General features: G+C 36.0%; 1 long non-coding RNA gene across 1 annotated transcript in view; it reads left to right on the forward strand.

The window, feature by feature from the left end:
* LOC144962432 (uncharacterized) overlaps positions 1-4,244 on the forward strand; it is a 4,863-nt gene extending 619 nt beyond the window's left edge. Inside the window, exon 2 of the long non-coding RNA XR_013643478.1 lies at positions 2,918-4,244. This is a non-coding gene — a long non-coding RNA (uncharacterized LOC144962432). The remainder of the gene's footprint in view (positions 1-2,917) is intronic.
* The last annotated feature ends 998 nt before the right edge of the window (positions 4,245-5,242 follow it).

Here is a 5,242-nt window from a genome sequence, read left to right on the forward strand (position 1 = left end):
AGTTCCCCGGCCATTTTTTTAGAAAAGATGTTCGTAGAAAGTATGGCAGAATAAGATGTCTCGTCTTGAAACAAAATCAAACGTTGATGAGCGTGACCAGTGACTGGAATAATGTAATGATAGCCAAACGATTTTATTAGCAGTCTCGGGATTTAAACTTTTTTGACAAGTAGGGCGTCATCTTAATCATCAAATTTTTGAAGTAAAAATTATTGTATAAATGATTTTTTAAAAGATGTTCTGCATTCGTCCTGTAGAAATGTTTTGAATTATACTTTCAAACCCACAATCAATGATGATTAATTTTTCTTGAATCTGCCATTTCGTTCCCTTTTAGGCATTGAGATTATGTTTTTTTTAAAATGACCCAATCGCCGATATGCGATCCTTTGTCCTATGACTGCAGAGGTGTGCATGCATTTCTGACCCTGGACGACGACGGATATTGTGTGATAGTACAAAAAGATGTCTAACAAGTGACATAGCCAATATAACATTGAAATTTAGTTCTCTATATTCTGATGAGGGAATAAATGAATAACTAAATAAATGAATGAATTATTTTTTTCAAGATATGATAGCGAGCAACATTTCAATAATAGTCACTGTTGTCATAAGAAAAATATATTCTTTTCCTTTTGACTAGGTAAATGTTATAATTAAAATCTCGTCGAAGGGAGATAAACCCCAGTCTGAGTCTTGTTATTTGACTTCTTTGAAGTCTCCCGTTTTAAGAATTTTTTTGACTTATTAAGGGTCTTTGTAATTCATATAATATATTATTCGAAGTAAAATAATTCTAAGCAAAATGTTTAAAAGACGGTTTACCCTTTACAATAATGCCATTTATTATTATTATTATTATTATTATTATTATTATTATTATTATTATTATTATTATTATTATTATTATTATTATTATTATTATCATTATTAAATGACAATTGGCTCGAACACGAGAATTGTTCGTGAACTTAAGCTGATTTTGTTTGCATCGGTTACAGTACCATAATTTAGAAAACGGTAGGGGCTGAATGAAGCCGGTGATCGTAAAATACTAACGAAAGAGTGAAAATGGAGAGGCTTGGTATGGGTACAAAACAGATAATGGACGTTTCGGGTACAAACCCTTCGTCAGCACAACAATACACAAATAAACGTGAAAAACAAATAAAGGCTTTTTTTAAAATTTGTTTTCCACGTTTATTTGTGTATTACTGTGCTGACGAAGGGGTTGTACCCGAAACGTCCATTGTCTGTTTTTTCCCATACAAAGCCTCTCCATTTTCACTCTTTCGTTATTATAGTACCATACTTTGGGATTTTTCTTCTTTACGGTATATAAAAAGCGAAGGGTCTGGGATGAGTGAACATTTTGATTAATTACATTAACAATTCAGTTGAATTTCGTTGTGATTACGATCACTGAACTCTCCTCAGGCTTGACCAGGGGTTTACATGTCATGAGACTTATTGCACTAAACCTTGGCTTTTATATAGATAGTTCGAATATGACGTCACTCAGGCCTTTGTTATTGTTTTTGCCATCCGCGTTTGTGAGTTGTTCTCACTAAACTATATTAACCAGACTATAAGAGTTCATGGTTACACAGAGTTTGTGTGTTGGTCCGTTATACTTCCGGATGGCAATGTTGTGAGCGCATTCTATTTATAGGGCTAAACGTGCTAACCGTGCTCAAAGCGCTTTACAAGGGGTAACTACTCACATTACTCACTAACATTGCCACCCTGAGTCCATCATTGCCACCCTGAGTCCAAAATGACACAGGTCAGACAAGACAGGTCACCAAAATCCACTTGTCACTCTTCGATTCCCTACGTGATCGCCATTCCGCTTGTCACCCAGTTATTTGGCCATACACATTGCGATTTCACTCCGATCTTCTTCAGACGTGCCTGTCACCTGTAGAGAACGCCACGTGTATAGGGCCTTAAAGTTCTTATTATTTCTGTCCATTAAAAAACAATCGTTAACACAACACTAAAGTATACCTGACCTTTAAATATTTCACACCATTAGTCGCCTTTTACGACACGCTGGCTTGGCGTTGAGCTATTCTTGACCCTCTCAGTTGAGGGTCCCCGGACACCAAACGGGGAAAATATTTGTAGTCCAATAGAGATAATTTGATGAGAACGAATTACCTCTCTGGTGATAAAAAAAAACAAGCAACAAATAAACAAAACAAAGAGATAAGTAACGTCACCTTTATACATTCTGTGGGGCTACTTCGTGTGACATCCCTCCAATTCATTAATGCTGAAATGTTTGTGTCTCTTTTTCGTCATAATGGTAGAGATAAATCAAGTGATATTAGGTAGGATACCAACAACATTCTAACATTATATTTCGCAAAGTAACGTAGTTCCTCTAATGCGCATTATTCCCATTTTGAAGACTTGAGTAAGATACCATTAAATCTGCAATGAAGTATCAAAGCCAACTTTAAAAATTATTCAGTCCGTATAAAGATGGGTTTCTCTTTTTTTTTATGGTGGTGGAAATCTGTTTTCCTTCTTAAGTTAAAGCCACTGACTCGTGGCAATCAATCATCATGGGGCCTTCTTTATGTCTTGTGTTTTTTTTTCGGCATCTCTGAAAGAATATGAAGTCTCAAAATGATTTAAAAGAGATTATTCACGTTTATCTAATCCATATTTCTGGATACGTCACTGAAAAGATGTAAACTACTCGTATCTTTTCTTTCACGTCTTCGAGACTTTCTACAAAGCCCAGTATTCTAGTATTATGACAAAACCAGTCCAAGCCCCATTGCCACACAAGTGGAGTATGATATTTAAAAAGAGAGTAACATACTTTTACTTTCAGACATTTTTTCTAAGCTTACTTTTCAATTTATGAAATGGTTTTTATTTTTATTTTTTTCGTTTTCAGGTTCCAACTCCTCAAAAACACATAGACAATGGGCGAATTCCAACACGGTCTTTTTGGTTGCTTCGACAACTTTGGCTTGTGCATTGTCACATATTTTGTGCCCTGTTACACATTTGGCAAGAATGCTGAGACCTTGGGCCATAGTTGTGTGTTGTACGGCCTTTCCTACATTTTCCCATTAGCCGCACTTATTCTCAGAGTTATGGTTCGTGGTGAGATTAGAGAGCAGAAAGGAATAGAGGGTTCCTGTCTTACTGATTGCTTGTCAGTGTGGTTCTGTCATCTGTGCTCCCTTACGCAAGAAGCTCAAGAGGTTCAGTCTCCTGGAGGTATGGCAATGGCAAGAAGTTAAATGATGGCAGCAAAATGGAACTCACGAATGAATGACATAGCACACAAGGCAAAACTTTCTCTCTTGGACGTGTGTGAATCAAATGAGCTTATTGTTATTATAATCATATTATTTAATTCATTTCATGCTACACATAGACTTGATATGAAAAATTCTAATCTACACGGTTTCAGTCTGTAAAATAATCAATGTCACCATATATTTATTCCTTCAATTACATCGTCATGACTCACTGTTTCTGAAGTCTCTCTGATGTGGTATACAAAGGAGAGCTACACAATAACAAATCATAGTTTATTTTTCATTTTGGCCCAGAACACTTTTACATCATAAATTGATAGATTAAGATAACCCCCAACTTATGAACAAGTTTTAAACCCGGGACATTAAATTCAGCTGAAGGCTCCATAAACTAATAAAACATTTAGTCGCAATGACCTGTTACTTCGCCTGGTGAAAAAACAAGGGTCTAGTTTTAATATAGATTAAAGATTTTTTTAAAGTATTACATGGGCAGATCACGTCGATGAAAATGTTTTCAGATGAATAAATGATCGCATAAAGTACATGTCAAACTTTTACAGACGAGCCTTTAAAACCTCAGTATGAGTATGGGCAAAATAATAGATATATTAAAAAAGATATATTAATATTATGACGGTCTACTTAAACAACAACAAAAAAAACCCAAAAAAAAACAAACAACTTTGAGTCTTATGTCCGTCTAAATTATGACTTTTTGTTACCCACATTCTCAAAATGGCCCAACTTTCTATGCTATGTCAAGCCGTGCCTCTTAGAAGATAATAAAGAGAACTAATTTTTCTCATTAAAATGATTTGTAACAAAACCATACAGTATTTGCCATAGCATCTACATAATTTGTGAGTTTTCATGTTGAGACGTAATATTTTGTTCCTTTTTTCTTTTTTTTTACGTTATCACGAAATACATAAATACTTTTGATACCACAAATACTCTTTTTTACGTTTATTTTATTCCACTTCCCTGTTCTGTCGAACTCTGAAAAAACGCGTATTTAAAATTTTGGCCAGAAAATTCGTTCTTCAAATATCTATCCATTAAAATTAATCTTATCTTGGCAAAAAACTCAAATATCTATCCATTAAAATTACTCTTATCTTGGCAAAAAGAAAACTCTCAAGCCTGGGACTTGCGAAGTCACAGGTTTGAAAGTTTTTGCCAAGATGAGGGTCATTTTAATCGATCGATATTCGAAGGACGAGTTTTCTGCGCCAAAATGTTAAATATCAACGTGTTTTTGGGGTTTTTTTTTTTTTTTTTTTTTTTGGTTTCTTTTTTTCAGAGTATGGCAGTGCTGGTGTGATACTGAGTATACTACCCAACTACACTCCAGCACGGTTTCCTCCGAACTCCCCGGGATATGCAAAAAACGTTCGAGGAAACCGTAGTTCGAGGAAACCATACATTTGATGGGGAGGGTAGGGGGGGGGGGGGAGGGGGCAGTGTGGCTCAGTGGTATGGTCTTTGCTTCATAACCGAAAGATACCTAGTTTGAATATCCACCGTGTTATTTGACCGTCAGCAAGCCACCTCTCCCTAGCTCAATTTGCGGCGCTGTGCTATAGCTGACACCGGGGTTATTTCAGTCTTTCTTTTGAATAAACCATAAGACAAATTTCCGCACGAGGATGAATAAAGGGAACTTTATTATTATTTACTTTATTGATATTTTACAAGGGTGTGTGTGTGTGTGTGTGTGTGTGTGTGTGTGTGTGTGTATGTGTGTGTCCCCGAAGGGGGAGAGGGGATAGAGATTGCTGTATCACAACATTTCTTCACCACCGTAGCCTACTATGGGCACGTGGAATTGAACTTGGTACTAATGGCGAAGTGAAACAGATAAGCAGAGAGTTGTCTTTTATGTGAAGCGGCGATAGAGTGTGTGTTATTGGTTGTCTGTGAATGCGTGTTTATATATTGCATACGTG

Source organism: Berghia stephanieae, chromosome 1 (genome assembly GCF_034508935.2).
Source record: "Berghia stephanieae isolate SIO BIC M18660-M18661 chromosome 1, UCSD_Bste_1.3, whole genome shotgun sequence".
NCBI lineage: Eukaryota > Metazoa > Mollusca > Gastropoda > Nudibranchia > Aeolidiidae > Berghia > Berghia stephanieae.